General features: G+C 29.4%; 1 pseudogene; it reads left to right on the top strand.

The window, feature by feature from the left end:
* The first annotated feature begins 16,424 nt into the window (after nucleotides 1-16,424).
* On the top strand, nucleotides 16,425-19,595 carry LOC129317270 (MDIS1-interacting receptor like kinase 2-like; annotated as a pseudogene).
* Nucleotides 19,596-20,001: the final 406 nt, after the last annotated feature.

Below are 20,001 nucleotides of genomic sequence, written 5' to 3'. Positions count from 1 at the left end.
TCATTGAGTATTAACTTTACACATGCATTCATTTAATTTGAGCAAGACGTAATTAATTGATTCAATGGATCAAAATTAACACAAGAATTGATCAAAACACACAACTATAAATGGCTAAGAGCAGTCTAGAATTACTAATCCTTACATTCGATTGCATTAAACATAATATATATAAATCATGGTATTAAATGAAAATAAATTCCAAACTTATTGCTTGCATCTTGATGCTGTAGTTCTCCAGCACAATTTGACCCAAGAGCGACTTACTAGCAATTTCTATTCTTATTTAAGGCGTTGAAAAAAAAGTTAGAATTATCTCCCCAGTTTACCCTTACTTATAAAGCATTATTGCACATATAACCAGGTGATCTATAATTTCCCTCTCCATTTTTAATAAGAGTACATAATCGGGAAGTTGGGATAAAAAAATTAACAAAATCACACATAGTAATTTTTCTTAAAGCAGGCGAAAGATTTCCCAAACATCTTATGAATAGGAACGAATGTAGTATGTCTCCTAATTACTCAAGAGGTATTTCAATTCAAGCTCACTTTCAACGATTATATAAGGCCCTTATATGTGTGGCGTGTGTCTATTTAATTGCAAATTACAATGAGAGTCAATCCCATATCGCGCTTGGCCGGAAAAAAAAAAAAATCCGATATCACTTAATCAATATTCTGGGGTCCAATTAGATCCCCTTTATCAAGATAAGGCTAAATCTCTAAATACTCAATGGTAGTCAACCATGAAGTAGACACTAGCAAGCAAGATTGAATAACTAAAACTACCATTAAACACAACTAATGATGAATACAAGCTGTAATTCACAAAAAGATTTTTAAAAGATCTATTTAGGTTTAAAAGAAAAAACCACAACATAAGATTAACTACAAAGCTAAATCCAACAATAAAATCATGCAAACGAGAGAATATAAGTTAATCGGAGTGATTTTGGCTAAAAAGCTTCAATCTCCACTGAATCTAGCTCAAATTTCTTCTTGTTTCTTCTATGCCTGAAAACCATCAATTAATTTTCTCGTTAAGCATACATATTAGCTCGATGCCACGCATCATGGTGCAATTTCATCAGAGTTTTCAATATTTTCTTCTAGTCTTTCAATACTAAAAACACTTGAAAAATTAATGTTCTTTAGAAGGTCTTAAATGCCATTTTCCCATAATCTTCTTCTCCACTTGTCTATAAATGTTTCATTGCATTATGATATATAATATCACCTTTTCCGGCCAATATTTGCATATAACGTAATTGAAAAAAAACTAATTTATTAAATATGCAGGTCCTCTTTCTTTCTCTTCTCTTTTTACGAAGCAACGTGATTGCTTTTCATGTGCTGTTAAAGTTTGCTTTGATATTATCGTACGTAAATATTCAATTATATTATGACAAACACGACTTGAATGACTCTCAATACACTACCCAAAAAAAAAAAATAGCTGATTAATGACAGAAAATTTATCGTTAATCATCAAAAATTTCTCATCAAACAAATTAATGACAGAATTAGTGACAAAATATTTTCTTCAAGAAACACTGTCACTAATTTGTAGTAACGGAATTTGCAATTCCGTCACTAATTAGTGATGAAATTGCATTTCGTCACCAATTGTCTGACAGAATCGCAACAAAAAATTTTCGTTATTAAATAAGAATAAAGTTATTCTGACTTTCTGACAGAATACATTTCATTACTAATTTTCTACAAACTTATTTCGTCATTAATTTCATCGCAAATTTATTAAGTGGATCAAAATATTATTGTCACGTCACCTGGTGGACTATGCCACCTCACTCACCACCCTAATCATTAGTGGACCATACCACCTTACTACCATGTCCTAGTCACCCAGTGACTCGTTCACCTGCTACATCATTGCCACATCATTTGTCACTACCATGTCAAATATTATTAATACTCAATTATACCTTGGCTAGGTTCAAACTTGCAACCTCATACTTTCATATGCCTTTAGTTCACCTTTTGCCAATTGAGCTAAAAGAATCTTCAATCTTAATTGATAAATTAAATATATAATACTTAACCACACACATAATTAATAAATATATTATTTAAATTATTATTAAATGTAGTATTAAATTTACTTATTTTTTAACATTATATTTATTTATTAATATGGAAAAATAATTTATATAGATAGATTATTTCTATTATATTTATTTAAAAAATTATTGTTTTGAATATAAATTAAATATTAAATTGAACATATTTTATTATCATAATATATTATATTATCATTTGTATCTATATAAGATATAATAGTTTTAAATTTTCATTTTCTAAGTATTTTATTCTATTTTATTTTCAAATAATTAATTAAGTGTACCAATTTAAATTTTATTAATAATAGAAAATAATTTAAAATTATTTAAATTATAATTTTTAAATTATTTATTTATAGCATAATGAAAATTATATATAAGTATTTATTATAAATAATAAAATTAAATTAAAAATAATTTGTGACAGAATTACGATGAAATATGAGAGAAAGCTTTGGATGAAATTTTTCATTGTAAATTCCATCATTAAATCAGAATAGATATCCTAACCATTAGTGATGAATTTTCATCGAGCTAAAAAAAATATGTCGATATCTCTAGTAAACTAAAGTAATCATTAATAGCTATTTTGCTTCAATATCTCCTATAAAAAAAAAAAATGGAAGATGTAGTTACGATAAAAGAAAACTTTTCTATATCTTTTAAGATAAGAAATAAATTTTTTGATTGGAATATGAATCAAATGAGGGATCCCTTAACTAGTAAGGATCTATAGAATGAATCACACTTTTACTACTAAACTATACCCGCTTCAATGCGATTATTGTATATAAATGCAACTTGTTGTCTAACACCAACAAGGAATTAGAAATAGGATAAAAATCATAAATTTATAGTGTTGATGTTGTTTCGTAGGAGATCTAATGAAATTAAGAAAAGAGAACCCATTTGATTTGGGATTTTGTTTTGCTAAAGTAAAGGTGTTTTGACCGATACATCTCGACAAAATTACCTAAGTTATAACAGAAAAATGCATTGTGTAAGAATCCTTAGTTCCATTCTTTTTTTATTTTTTCTTTTAGATACTTTATCAAAAAAAGGGAAAGAGTAATAAAAAATGACATCTTATGTTGTGATCTTGTTTCAATAATAAGTATTCTTTTTTTTTTTCAGATCAAATAAATCATTTTTATCCAGAATTCATGGCAACAAAAAAGGCCTGGCTGGGTTAGTACCTAGCCGAGCTGAAAATTTTTTTTATTCCTTATTCTATAATCCATAAATAGAATATAAAATTAATAATACTTAATAATATTCTATTAGAATAACAAAATTCTAATTAGAATTAATTATATTATACTAATTATTTATATTAATTTATCTAATTTATTTATATTCTATGACATATTCTATTAATATAATTAATATTAGGATTCATAATTTGAAATAATACAAATAAAATTTGTATGGTATCTCCTTTACCGTGTGATTAAAAAGCTGTTATATAGAACGAATTCTCCTTTCATTCATTCAGTCATTCAATTCAGTGATTGATTAAATTGGAATAAATAAAAAATAAAATTACATGAACTTAGATCACCTCAAATGCTGACATTTCTATGCAATAATTCAGTCTACCGAATTGATTTACATTGATTTTATCCATATGGGCTTGTGATAAATAAAAGGAAGATAAGGCTTAAAAACGAGATTAAAAAAAAAAAAGGTAGGAGTGGAGGGGTCAAACTAGGTGTATAGAATCTAATCACTATAACATAGCCCTTTGTTTTGGTGGATGTTTCAAAAAAAAAAAATTCTCGAATCCAATGAACGTAAACAAGAATAATAGGTTTACGGTATGTAAAAACACATGTATATGTGATATTAGATATTAACTAGTTTATATATGAACTAAACATATATTTAAATTTTTCCTACTGTTGTAAATTTAGATACGGATTCAAAAATAGAAGTCCTTCCATTTTATCTAGTATCTAGAATTGTGAATTGAATCTTGAATGATTAAGAGATTAAATCAAGAAAAAGAACGAAGAATTCAAAGAATGGTTTTGGAAATGGAAAGTAAGATAAGACAAAAATTGTAGGGATTCACAAAAACTATGTGGATAGAAACTAAAAAATAAATATCGAAGTCTTTTTGATAGTTCGAAAAATCTTATTAGTTCAATAAATATATTTTTTTCAATTCGAATTCTTAATTATTTCGACTGATAAATCTTAATGATGGAATAATTAAGTCATAAATTGGTTGGTTGATTGCATCATTAACTATTTCTTTTCTTTATTTGGGTGCAAGGAACGTATCATGAAGCTGCTTTGGTTATTGCTGCTGGGTTGGCCGTCGAGCTTGCTTCTATTGGACTTGGGTTTGGTTAAGGTACTGCTACAGGTCAAGCTGTAGAAGGGATCGTGAGACAACCCGAGGCAAAGGGAAAAATACGGGGTACTTTATTGCTTAGTCTGGCTTTTATGTAAGTTTTAAACAATTTATGGGTTGGTTGTAGCATTAGTACTTTTATTTGTGAATCCTTTTGTTTAATCCTAAAAATACAAATCAAATACATATATATTTTTGTGGACTTGCTTTGCTGCTTTTGCTTTTTTGAATCCTATTAAAATATTACTTCTACAATTATTTAATGATTCGGATTCAACAAGAACCTATGAGAAGGGCTGATTTGAGGGTGAGTAATTAGCATACTGACTCACCTTCTATAAATACGAATAGGTGGTTGAGACACAACTGTTGGATGATTATTAGATTATTATGCTGACAATAACATTAATAAAAATTATTAAATATTAATGTGTGTTAATATTTAATTAAATATTATTTAAAATATATTAATTTTTAATTAATTATAGATGTCATTGCCTACAATGATAATACGATAATCATCCATTAACCAAAGTGGTTCGGCAAAATATATTTTAGTTTATTTCATGGTAATAATAACATGCCTCTTGATTTTAATTATAATTTTGAGAACTTAATCAATATTTTTATAAGGTATTTATTTATTTCTTTGTCTTTTAAGTCTTTTCTGTAATTTTTAGTCAATTAACTATTAAAATTAATATTTGTTAATAGTAAATTAATATTATACTGTTTTTAATTATTAAAGGAAAATATGGTGCACCATAAAAAATTTTAACATATTAGATACGTTTTGCACAAAATTGATAAAAGAAAGTACCATTTTGAAATTATAAATTTGGCTCCATAATGCTTGCAACAACTCCCATAAATTTTAAGATATTAGATACTTTTGCACAAAAGTGATAAAAGAAAAGTACCATTTTGAAATTATAAATTTGGCTCCATAATGCTTGCAACAACTCCCATGATAAGATAGGGGTCAGAATTGTTTGCTATTTACATTTGTAGCAACGACTCTCAAATTGAAATTGTTAAACTATGGTTTTGATGATAATAAAATGAGACAATTGTGTGTGTTACAGGTTTAATAAATATATGTTAATGATTTGTAAGGAGAATTCATGTTCATTGCTTCAAAATTCTAGCTCTCAGCTTTATTCCCAAACAGCCAAGAAACACTTAAACACCTCTAGAATTCTTTCTTAAATTGTTTCTCTCTTAATATTAAGTATTTGATTGATTTTAATTCTTTAAAGACCTCTTGTGTTGCCTATAAGGCATCTCAAATGAATTTAAAATCAATAATACAAATTCTAAGAGCCTTTCTTTTTTTTAAAAATTGGTCCTTATTTCAAAATAAGCATCCTTAGTGCTGAAATAGCTTATTCCCATACATGTTTCTTATTCCAATATCCTCTCATTAGCTTATTTTGAAACTGCTCATTTGGGAATAGCTATTTTATTTCCAGAATAATGCTTCTTTCCTTCAAGATACTCTCAATGTATAACTTTCTAACTAATTATTCATGAATATCTTACTCAGGAATAACTTATTGGGAAAAGCTTTACTTATTCTCACATAAAGATTTTTTGGATTAATGTGTACATAAACTTCTTCCGATGTAATCTCCTTACTTCAAAAGATCTCTCTCTGCTTGCTTGTTGGTTTGTTCTTCATTATTTCAAAATTAAATAAGCATATTGTGTCTTGCTCCATCTCTTGCATGAATAATAGAGCATGTTCGAAACACTTTCTAATTTCTTTCTTTCACTTTCTATGAGTGTTGTTGTAGTAATGTAATCTCTCTATAATTATTCTAAACATAGCTTTGAGATGAATTGGAGCTCTTATTGATTTTATTCAAAAATCCTTTATTCTTAAATAGCTCGTTTTTTTGAAAAAGTCTCTCACCTACCTTGTTAGAACATTTAATGCAAATAAACATGACTTTTCTTTACTTACCGCGAGAGAGAAAGCTCTGCTATAAAGAACTATTTATTGCCTCATTTTGGAGAAAATTAGAGGAGAGAAGATAATGACTCTAATAGCTATATTCATGAGTCCAACGGGTTATTTATAAAGCCCAACTATAAATTAAAGCATTTATGAAGATAGTGAACATCAACGCATACGAATGTAATATACGAGTTATTTTCATTTATTTTTTTACCAACTTTCTACATTTACACTTATTGTGAGAGAGTTTTCATTAATCGTATATCAACTCTTAGAGTATTTGACAAAAGTAGTTCATTTTTAAACTTACTTTGTTCATATATTTTTTTTTTCATTTTTTAAATAGAGGATCTTAAACTTAAAGAGTTTAAAAAGGTTATATCATTACATTTGTAAGAAGGAGTGATTTAGACTTTAGTGTGAGTCTAGAATTATACTGAAGTTACCAAGAGCTTTGATTAATCTTGGTGGAATTAGTAGAGAAAATCTCAAGTAGTACTTGAGAATTGGTTGTAAGCTCAAGTGATTGGAGCTGAACTAGGATAAATATTTGAGGAAGCTTATCTTCCTTTTCCTTTAGTATGATTGGTAATATCATTCTAAACTCAACTCTTTAATTTTATTTGTATTAGCCAAATTTTTATAAAGTTCAATGTACTCCCTCTTGAGCAAACTTTCACAAATTAATTGGCAATTCATTGCATCATATGAATATGAATAAAGTTATTACTTTGTATCATTCCTCTCCACTTTTTATTTTGAATAGTAAAAAGAGATGTGAACAAAGACAGCCTTATTCGTTGGAATCATTATCCTTGTCTTCTTTTCCAAAACAAAATCGGCCTCCTCGTTGGCATATGTCCAAACAAAGTCTAAACCTTTTAAGCCTTTTGAACTGGCAGTCTAGCATAAAGTCTTGATAAAATTAATCTTAACGGTCAATAACGTATATTTTAGCATTTGTAACCCTAAAAAATAATAGTTTTTTTTGGTAGTGTTCACAAGGAAATAATATCCGTATCCGCAACTTCTAGTATCATTTCAGCAAATCCAGAATTACGGATTTATTACTAAAATCATACAATTAAGTTTAGGAATAAAGTCATGCACTTAATTTATATATTTACTATTTTTAATAGTTATACTATTTACTTTCAATTAAATTAAAACATGTGTATTTTTTTAATACATGATTTATCCTTTATTCTATCAACATGAATTGGGTCTAACAAAAAGGGCTAATCAATAATTATATGTCAAATTAAGGTTTAAATTCTTGTTGAGAGGCGTACCTATATATTTAGTGTTTGTCAATACATTGGTCATGAATAGAAAGGACACGAATGCATAGTAAAAAATATTATTTATCTTCTAACTAGCTGTTTCCTATTAATACTTCTAAAGTTCCTTAGAAAAAAATTAAAGTCCATTAGTACTAACCACTACTATAATTGGAAGCAAGTTCTTTAAGCAGGTGAAGTTAAGCATCGACATTTTTTCCTTAAATTTAGGGTTGATTAATTAATAGTGAAGCCATTGGATTAAGGATTAGTTAGCCTTTCACACATTTATGGTTTGGATGAGAGGTAACCGCATATAAATTGCACTGTTTACCAATTGATAAATCAACAATTATAATAAATAACTTAAAAGCGATTTGTGTAACAATACAGATAAAGATTTCAATCTCAAAACATATTTCGCCTAGGATTATCTAACCTTGTGTGTGTGTGTGTGTGTGTCATGTCGAGCTTGAAATGAGTAATGTTCTTCATGCTTTATGAACATTATATTTACCACTTGCTATAAGTGCCATATTTTATAATACTATTAATATACAAAATGTATTGTAAGTCATACATTTTACAGTTATTTTATAAATAATACGGATATTGTTTATATTTAACTTAATAAATAATAAACATTTTTTATTGATATCAATTTTCAATTCTTCATTGTCCTTTCTCTTTGGACTGATGCTTTGTACAAACTAATGTCTTATCAGTTAAAAAGGCCCAAGTTTCCTGTCTTCTAGCAGTTTGCTAGATAAATGATACTTGACGAGGTCCATTTTATTCTTATAAAATGCCCACTTTTATGTCCCAAATATGCTTAAATATGCCTAAAATTGGACCTAAATGTCTTATTAGTTTTATATAATTTGTTATTTTATTGTTTTTCAAGATCCAGTGGGCTGAATTAATTGAAGGAAATTTAACACTAGGAAAATAATAATTAAGAACCCATAAGAACATTAAGGACAATTAGAGACTCTAAATTATTAAAATTTTAATAAGAAACCATAATTTTTACTGATATTTACAACGGATTTTTACAAATTCCTAATTAATGCTACAAAAATTGTCAAGTATTTTTTGTTGATTTTTTAAATGATAGCAAAAAATTACAAGTGATTGACTTGAAATTAACAACTGACTATTATAAATTCTCATTGATATTATAAACAATCTCAAGTGTCTTTTGTTGATTTTGCAAGTGATTATCTATACACTACTAGAAAAATGAAATTTAGCAAGGGACGAATCTCTCGCTAAATGTCATTTGTCGTAGCTAAATTGTATTTTAGTTAAGAATTTTGTCCTTCGTTAAATTTGTAGCTAAAAAAGGGCTCGTTAAATTTAGCGAGAAATTGTATTTTCCTCGCTAATTAGTGAGGGATTTAGCAAGGAATTCAGTCCTTGAATCTCTCACTGATCCCTCTTTAATACTATTCAAAATTTGATAACTTTAGCGAGGAATTAATCCCTCACTAATCCCTCGCTAAATATGTTTATATTTAAAAATAATTATGCACACATCACCCGCCATGTGTGATGTCAACTTGTGACATGTCACCAACAACCTTATGCTTTGTTAACTACTATGTCACCTACCATCTCGTGCCCTATCACCCACCACATGTGCGACACATATTATTGTCTATCTTGTACCATGTTACTTGCTCCTTACTATATCATATATTCATCATGTTTATGCTAAAGCCAAGGTTTGAACCCTTGACCTCATACCTTCTAAGCTTTATGCTCTCATTCTTTACCAGTTGAACGGAAAGGCACCTACAAACATTATATAAGAAATTAAATATGTATATATATATATATATTATTTAACTACATAAATATATCAAATAATATATTATAAAAATACACACATATACATATTAAATTTTATTTTCAATTATTAATATGTTAAAAATATTTATATTTTATTTAAATTATTCTTTATATTATATTTTTAATAAAATATTATTTTATTAATAAAAATCAACTTAAAATAAAGAAAATATTAAATAATTTTATTATGAATATTTTAGTTAATTTTTAAATTTAATTATTATTTTTAAATGAAAATAATTAAACATATAATTTAAAATCATTGTCAAAATTTAATTTTTTTATAGTAATTAGCTAGGGATAGAATCTCTTGCTAAATTCCTCGCTAATTATCTTATTTTAGAGAGAGATTGACAGTCTCTCACTATTTTTCTTGCTAATTCTTTTATTTTAGAGAGGAATTGATAGTTCCTCGTTATTTTCCTCACTAATTCTTTTATTTTAGAATAGTTTCTCGCTATTTTTTTCATTAATTCTCTTATTTTAGATAGGGATTGATAGTCCCTCGCTAATTTTTTCGCTAATTTTAAGATCAAGCTATGAAATTAACATCCCTCGCTAACTTAGTATTTTAGAGAGGAATAGACGATCCCTCGCTAAATTTCCTCACTAATTTATATTTTTCTAATAGTGATATATTGATAGCAAAAATCACAAGTAATTGGCTTGTAATTCACAATTAACTTTTATAAATTTTCAACTAACATTTACAAATAATTCTAAGTATATTTTCTTTATTTTTCAAGTAGTTTATCTGATATTGACAATGAAAAATTGAGATTTACAGTTGACTCATAAATTTTCATCTAACAATACAAATAATACCAATTGTATTTTATTGATTTACCAACTATTTGCATTTTTTTTTAATTGCAAGGACTATGGTTTATTAATTAGATTTTAATAATTCAAGGTCAATAATTGCCATTAATATTTTTATGGGATCCCTAATTGTCATTTTCCCTTTAAGTAAAAACAAAACACTCACAAACACCTTTAAGGATAGCAGAGAAAGGAGATGAAGCTGGCTCCTGTTCCATAACAAGAAAGCTGATCATATGGTGAAGTCAGCTAGTTTCAGATAAATGCATCAGGATCATCAGTCTAATAGGCACATGATGTATTTGTGCTTACAATTATATGAGTGCATGATCTGTATCGAGTAATAAAGTAATGAGTAGTGTATGTCTTTCATGAGAACTCAGTACTAACTCATTGAGTATTAACTTCACACATGCATTCATTTAATTAGAGGAAGACGTAATTAATTGATTAAATGAATTAAAATTAACCCAAGAATTGATCTGCAATCGAACCACACAACTATAAATGGCTAAAAGCAATCTAGAATTACTAATCATTTCATTCGGTTCACATAATAAATATACAATCATGGTATTAAATGACTATGAAATTCTAAATTTATTTGCTTGCACCCTGATCTTTTGGTTCTCCAACACAATTTTGACTTCAAGGAGGGATTTACTAGCGATTTTCTCTTCTTATTTTAAGGTGTTGAACAAGAAGTTAGAATAATCTCCCCAATTTACCCTTACTTAATAAAGCATTATTGCACATATAACCAGGTGATCTGATCTATAATTTCCCTCTCCATTTTTAATATATATAATTGGGAAGTTGGGACAAAAATTAGCAAAAAAACAACATAGTAATTTTTCTTATTAAAGCAGGTGAAAAATTTCACAAACCTTATGAATAGGAACGGATTTAGTATGTCTCCTAATTATTCGAGAGGTATTTCAGTTCAACCTCACTTTACAACGATGATATAAGGCCCTTATTTTTGTGTGTGTATGTTGTCTATTTTAATTGCAAATTACAATAGAGTCAATCCAATATCACGCTTGGCCAAGAAAAAAAAAATCCCATATCAATTAATCAATTATGTGGTCCAATTAAGATCCCCTTTATCAAGATAAGCCTAAATCTCTAAATTCATACTCAATGGTGGTCAACCATGAAGTAGACGCTAATAAGCAAGATTGAATAACTAAATAAATGATGAATACAAGCTGCAATTCACATTTAAAAGATCTAGCTAGGTTAAAAAAGAAAACCAACCACACAAGATTAGCTACAAAGCTAAATCCAACAATAAAATCATCAAACTAGAGAGAACACAAGTTAATCAGAGTGAATTTGGCTTTAAAAGCTTCAATCTCCACTGCTGCTGCTTCTTCTTCTTCTATGCCTCAAAACCATCAATTTTCTTGTTTAAAATGCCATGCATCATGATGCAATTTCATAAGAGTTTTCAATACTTATCTTCTAGGCTTTCAATACTAAAAAACACTTTAATTCTTTTCAGTATTGAAATCATGGAAGATGAGTATTGAAAATTTATTAAGGTGATGACTGAAAAAATAAAAAACTGAACACTATTGAAAATGTGGAAAATGAGTATTGAAGAAATTCAATCAAAAATTTGTTAATCCCAGCTAACCATGACGGGCCAGTCTTTTATGAAAATTTTATAATTTTAAGGTCCCTAACAATAATTAATGTTCTTAGAGATCCTTAAATGCCATTTTCCCATAATCTTCTTCTTCACTTGTCTATATATAATATCGCCTTTTTCAGTAAATTATGGCATATAACCTAATTAAAAAAAAGCTAATTTATTAAATATGTACGCAGGTCCACTTTCTTTCTCTTTTTACAAACCAACGCGATTGCTTTTCATGTATTGTTAACGTTTGCTTTGACATTAGCGTACGTAAATATTCAAATATATTTAAGAGAAACACAACTTGAATAACTCTCAATAAAACATCATTTCAATAGTTAATGACTGAATACGGGTAAGTAATTTGGTTGTGTTTGTGTGTGCGTATTGATGCCATATTATTTATAAATAAAAGACCTTAAATAAATGGTAAACAAAAACTGATGGATGACGATTTTAGTTATATATATATATATATCACATGTGAATGTTGGTGATTATTCTCCGTCAATAGTTTAAACATCATTTTAATGGTTAATGACTGAATACGGGTAAGTGATTTGACTTTATATATATTGATGCCATATTTATCAATAATAGAAATTAAATAAGTGGTAAACAAAAACTGATAGATGACGTTTTTGTTATTTATTATACTAACATATGAGTGTTGGTGATTATTCTTCGTCAATAGGGTAAAAATTATTGCATTCCCCCCTTTTTCTTTTTCTTTTTTGGAATTGAAAATCATTTATTGGTAAGCCTTAAATACTATCTAAATATATAGATGAAATGTAAGTATAATTGAGAAATATTGACGTATTTGACAAGATTTTAGGGATGGACAACAAAATTTCGACCAAGGGTTCAGAACAATAATACTTTGATAATTATTGGATTATTAGGTGCAAGAAAAAATAACATAGTGTCATGAGCACAATTCAAAAAGCTCATTTTAAAGAACTACCATATCAAATAGAAGAGCCCCTAGAAATTATAAAATCCAAGTTCACTTAGGAGGCTTCTTGATATAGAACTTATTACGATACTATGAACAACCCTTTATTTTCACAACACGAAAATGAAAGCATGAATATCATAAAATCAAGTCCAAAGCTCCTGAAATAGTTTATTGGTTGAGAGATCTCTTTGACTTTACAAATTCAATTTCACCAATGAGAATACTCGATGTGACACGTGAATTGCTATAGAATGAAATAATCGCAAGTATTGTTTAATAAACATGAACCCAAAATTAATCATTCAATTTATATATTTATATATAACATAAAATTTCTAACAAGACTCACCTGATTTATGAGCGATGAATAGTACGACTTATTTCTTACATTTTACACAACGCAAACCACCAACAAAAAGATCATGGTGCCAAGGAAAAAAAAAAAAACTATAGATGTGAGGATAATTAGGTCAATGTAAAATCATAATTAAGGTGGTTACGGAATTTTTTTTGGTTACTTTTGACTTTTCAAAAAAGTGTCCTTAAAAGAAATGATGAGAACAAGTTTTTGTCCCACAAAATTTATTTGATTAATGCTTTGACCAATGTTTGAGAAGTACATTTTACTTGAAAAAGAAAAAAAAAAGTAGTGTTCTCTATTAAAGTGGTGAGTTTCAATATTTAAATCCTCTTCATACTCTCTCTCTCAAAACATCTTTTCATACTCAATTTCATTCATTCATTTAGTTAATATTTTGATTTAATAGTGTGAGATTGTTAATTATAATATTTAAATAAATATAATATTCATTTAATGATTATCATTAATAAATATTGTGATCTTATTTTCAAGAGTATTAAAGTAACGATAGTGAATAACATATTTATTTTAATGTTATAATTAGCCATCTCACACCATTAAGCCAAAATAATAATTAAATAAATGGATGAGATTATATATGAAGAGATATATTAAGAAAGTATGGAAAAGATCCAAATGTGTGAGTTTCACACAAATTGATTCCACTAAGATTCAATAATTTTGATAGATTCTTTGCATGAGATTAGGTGCACTACATCATTTGTAGTCTATCCAATTAAAATATTTTAAGTAATTTAAATAAAATTTTATGTATCATTTTTTTAATTGATTTTATTTTTATAATAAAATGTATATTGAATTTCTTTTTTCTCTCTCTCTACTATTATTAATATTAAAATTAATTTATATTTAATATTATCTAAATGCTATGTTTTTGTTAAACAAATTATAAATAATATGTTGTACTCTACCAACTTAAGTTCTCTTGAAAAGTTTAAAGATCGCGCTGTTTCTCTCCAATTATATCTGACTTTTGGTGTACGTTTTATCGCAAGAGTGTACGTACTGTAGACTAAAGTGATATGAAACACCATGAGAAAGTGGCCGTACGGGTTACCAAAGCAGATTTTTGGAAAAAATTGGGCTGAATAATAATGCTTTAACGCTGGTCCAAAAAAAATAATAATAATTATGCTTTAACAACCAATGGGTGCTGGGCCACAGTGGCTGGGGCTCGGTCAACATTTTTTGAGATCGTGTGTTCAATCTTTGAGGAGTGCAGTAGCGATGAAAAAGCCTTTAAAGAGCTTTCTATAGATATTTATAATGCTTTTTATAAATATCTATAATGCTGTGAGATCTTTTTAAAGTAGAATTCATATTAGTTTGGGGGTGGAGCAGGCAAAGAACCCAAATTTTCCCTCAGAATACTGGATGATGCCTCTTAAATTTAACATGTATATAAAAAAAAAAAAAATAATGCTTTAACAACCCTATGAAAACACAGATGAGTTTCCTTTAATGCTTTAACAACTCTATGAAAAGACAGATGAGTTTCCTCTAATTTGTTTGGTGTTTAACGGCCACTTGCTTCTGTCTTTTCCTCGGCTTACTTCTTAACTTTCACATTCTGGTTACATGGAGGCTAAACGCGTCGGGCTCTGTTCATTTCCTGCATGTATAAACAAACCAAAACTGAAATAAACTCTCCTATTTCAACTACATTCCTTACAATGAAATAACTTTACAGGAAAAGTGCATATGATTGTTTAATAGGTGTGTTTGGATTAAGATAGGATAAAATTGATTTATATAATTGATTATGTTTTTATGATATAGTTTATTTCTGAAATTGATTAATAAGATTGATTTTGAATATAATTAAAAAAGTAGAATTAAAAATCTTATAAAATCATGGTTTTGTAAAAATATATTCAACCACCCATGTTACATGCCAAAATTAATTATAGGGGTGTTTGGATAGTAAAAAAAAACAATAATCTTGAATTCATAATTAACTTTAAGATGTAATACGGATATTTGAATATATTTTCATAAAACCATTGTTTTAGCCTTCAAAGTTGATTTTCACCTCTATACAACACAATATTACATGAGGTTTCAGTTAGATCTTTTAGTTTTACAAAATATATTTTCAGTTCTTCAACTTTAACATCATTAACTTTATTAATAAAAAAATATTGGCATTATATATTAAATGCTAACAAAGCAGTCTCAAGTGTTGATATATTAAATTTAATTTATAAAATAAAATAATAATGATCAGTATAAAAATAATTATTTGTAAATTTTTCGTTAGCATTTAAAATTACAATATCATTGTTTTCAATTAATGAAACTAAACTAATAATATTAAAGTTAGAGGATAAAAAAATACTTTTTAAAATTAAGAATCCAAACTAAAACACTATGTAAAGTTAGAGGAGTAATTTTTCCTTACTTTACGTTGCTTCTTAATTAATTAATATTACTTCCTAATATACCTTATCAATCTATAATGTGTGATTAATTGCTATATCTCATCAATCATGTCAATAGATTCCTAGGAAAAATATTAATTAAGAGTCGTTAGAAAAAATTTATATCAATCAAGAATTATTTATTGTCAAAACTCGAATTAATACTTGTCAATTTGATTTAATTTTTTATTAACAAGTATCCATTTAAATTTTAATAATAACTTATTCTATATCAATAGTTTATTCAGGCTTTTTGTCATTCAGATTTTGACAATAATTAATCCTTAACGATATAAATTTCCTCTAGCAGTCATTCATCACTAGTTTCACTACGTTCTTTGCATATCATTTTACCTTGTCTTTTGAAGCTTTCTTCATTCTAAGATGCTTCAGGAGATGAAAGCGAAGTATATTCTCAGCCTAAGCTTCCAAAAGATCACATATTGTCTCTAGCTCTGTCTCTATTATCGATATGAAACGGTCAAACGGCAATAGGAAAGTTGACGGATTCATATGCTTTTTAATTTCACATACATTGATCACGTTACATATATAACAGTAATTAAACGCGTTCTATAAAAGCACCTAAGACCTGCCATTTACAACCACCAACTCAAGCATTCAACATTTGAATCTTTTCAATCACCCAAAAGAGCCATGTCTCGAAGTGATCATTCAGCTAAGCTTCCAGCGTCATGTTGGATTCTATTCATATTCTTCTGTGCCTTTGTAAATCTCTCTGCTGAAGCCGACGAAGTTGAAAGTGCAGCTAGTGCTTTGTTGAAGTGGAAAGCTAGTCTTGACAAGCCAAGCCAGAACACATTGTCTTCTTGGAAAAATGGCACCAGTCCATGCAGAAACTGGAAAGGGATTACATGTGACGAGTCCATGTCAGTCTCCATGATCAATCTTACAAGTCTTGAGCTACAAGGTAGGCTTCAAAATCTCAACTTCTCATCATTCCCTACCCTCAATTACTTTGATATAAGTCACAATCTGTTTTCTGGAAATATTCCCTCCCAGATTGGTAACTTGACTAGTGTGGCTAAATTGAAATGTCCTATAATTTTCTTGCCGGTCCTATACCTAAAGAAATAGGGGCTTTGAGTTCTCTATCTCTGCTTCATGTTGGGCATTGTAATCTCTCTGGGTCAATCCCCCAAGAAATTGGGAACTTGAGAAATTTGACAGACCTGAGCCTTCAAAGTAATAATCTTTCTGGCTCCATTCCTCAAGAAATCGGAATGCTGAGTAGTCTTTTAATGCTTGATTTGTCTGACAATGAGTTGTGATCGGGTCCAATCCCTTCTACAATTGGAAACTTGAGCAAGTTAGTATTCCTTTACCTATACAACAACAGTCACAGTGGTCCCATTCCTGATGAAATTGGAAACCTCTATTCCTTGACTGACATTCAATTGAGTGATAATGAACTCAGCGGTCCAATTCCACCCTCCATAGGGAACTTGACAAAGCTTACCACCTTGTTGCTTTCACAAAACCATCTTGTTGGACCGATTCCTTTTTCTATAGGAAATTTGGTCCATTTGGATAGACTTGGCCTCTTTCAAAACAACCTTTCCGGGCATGTTCCTTCCGCTCTAGGAAACTTGACAAAGCTCACTTCTCTGCAATTGTTTAGCAACAAATTTAGTGGTAGCGTTTCACCCCAGTTGGATAGCCTTACCAACTTGAAATATTTACAGCTTGCTGAAAATGATTTCACTGGTCATTTGCCTCACCAAATTTGTCAAGGTGGAAAACTAGAAAGATTTAGTGCCTCTCCACGTAACCATTTCACTGGTCCAATCCCAAGATCATTGAAAAATTGCTCTAGCCTTTTTAGACTCAGGCTTGATGGTCACCAATTGGTTGGAAATATAGAAAATGATTTTGGTATGTACCCAAATTTGAATTACATTGACTTAAGTGGCAATCTGTTGTATGGTCAGCTTTCACCAAGTTGGGGAAAGTGTGCTAATCTTACTAGCCTCAAGATTTCCAACAACAACATTTCTGGTGGTATACCCCCAGAATTAGGAGAAGCAACCAATCTTGTTGAGCTTAACCTCTCTTCAAATCATTTGAAAGGACAAATTCCAAAAGAATTGGGAAAGTTAGTTTCATTGACCAAACTTTCTTTGAGCCACAATCAATTCGCCGGTAAGGTTCCTAGTGAAATAGGAAAACTAACTAAACTTGAAAGTTTAGAGTTAGAAGCAAATAACTTTAGAGGCTCAATCACAAAAGAGCTTGGGAGATTAGGAAGTTTAAGGGTCTTGAATTTGAGGAAAAACAAATTTCTGGGGAACATTCCCTCGGAGTTAGGTGAACTAAAAGTCCTTGAAGAACTTGATCTTAATGAGAATTTGTTGAACGGAACAATTCCAACACATCTTGGAGACTTGGCAGGACTGATATCATTGAATCTCTCCCATAATAATCTCTCTGGAACCATTCCATCCATATTTGAAAAGATGTATTCTTTGACTTCTGTTGACATATCATACAACCAATTGGAGGGCTCCCTTCCGAACAATCTAGCTTTTCATAATATTACATTTGAAGCATTGAGGAACAATAAGGGCTTATGTGGTAATGTCACTGGCTTAAATCCTTGTAATGAATTCAACGAGATTCACCATTCCCGTCTGAGCAGGAGAGTCAAGTTGCTGATATTGTTCCTCTCTCTAGCCCTCCTGATACTAGTAGTGGTTAGTGGACTTTCATACATTTGTTACAGACAGACAAGAAAAGCAAGAAGCGAAGGTGAATTAGCATTAACTCAAGATCTCTTTTATACTTGGAGATCTGATAGGCAAATAATGTATGAAAGTGTCATTGAAGCTACAGATCATTTTGATGATAAATATCTCATTGGCAAGGGAGGCCATGGAAGTGTTTATAAAGCAGAGTTTCCCACAGGTCATATTGTTGCTGTGAAGAAGCTTCATTCAATGCCAGATGGAGAAATCTTGAACCTTGACGCATTTACAAGAGAGGTTGAAGCCTTGACAGAAGTCAAACATCAGAATGTTGTGAAGCTGTATGGGTTCTGTTCAAAAGCACAATTCTCTTTTCTGGTTTATGAGTTTGTGGAAGGTGGTAGCTTGGATAGCATATTGAAGAATGACATCAAAGCCATTGAACTTGACTGGAGCAATAGGGTGAACATTGTAAAAGGGGTTGCTGATGCTTTATGTCACATGCATCATGGATGTTCAATTCCTATAGTTCACCGCGACATATCAAGCAAAAATGTTCTTCTAGATGTGGAAAAGCAAGAAGCTCGTCTTATCGATTTTGGAGCCGCTAAGTTTCTGAATCCAAACTCAAAAAATATGACAACATTTGTGGGAACCTTTGGGTATGCTGCTCCAGGTTAGGCCTATTTTATTTTACTATTATCAACTCTATGTTGCTTATACGTGTGCTTAATTAGAATCATTGCTTATTTTATTTTGATATATTGTAGAGATTGCTTTTCTTATGGAGGCAAATGAGAAGTGTGATGTTTATAGCTTTGGAGTACTAACTTTGGAAATCATTATGGGAATGCATCCGGCGGAGTTTATTATTTCTATGATGGAGACACCAACAACCTACGATTTGCCATTGAAGGATTTGTTGGACCCACGTCTTCCTCAAGCCAAGAAACCTGAGATTGAGAAGCTGATGTTGATAGCAAAAATGGCATTTTCTTGTGTGAACAAAAGCCCACAACATCGTCCTACGATGGAACAAATATCCACGAGCCTTGTGATGCCAAAATTTCCTTTAGCAGATCAGTTTCCCACAATCACAATCAGACAGTTAATGGAAAGCTGATGTTTTTATTTAGTAATTTATTTAGCTTGATTGTTAGTATACATTGTGTTCCATTTCTAGTCTAATTTCCTTGTAAGCTTATCTTATATAGCTGTATCATGTATGAGTTACTTGAAGGCTTGAATTATGGTTTGCGTGGATCTGAATTAAAGTTACTACAACTTAATCGTTCATCTACTTTTTAAAATTTCATCTCATTTTTGTAAGCAGTAAAATGAATTTCTAATAGTCCTACTAGACATTTTGTTACTAACGTACGCCGTGGTGATTTGCGCTAAATCCACGATTCATAAAGTCCATATCATTATTAGAAGTACTTTTCCTTCTTGACTATTAAAAACTAAAAAGTATCGGTTAGAAACATTCACAATGCAGCTGGAAACAAAATATAATTTTAACTGGCTTA

Source organism: Prosopis cineraria, unplaced genomic scaffold (assembly GCF_029017545.1).
Source record: "Prosopis cineraria cultivar Desert tree isolate PC_DT_omini unplaced genomic scaffold, ASM2901754v1 PC8, whole genome shotgun sequence".
In the NCBI taxonomy this organism is placed as follows: domain Eukaryota; kingdom Viridiplantae; phylum Streptophyta; class Magnoliopsida; order Fabales; family Fabaceae; genus Prosopis; species Prosopis cineraria.
Note: the sequence above shows the minus strand (reverse complement) of the source record. Positions and strands in the feature narration are given on the sequence as shown.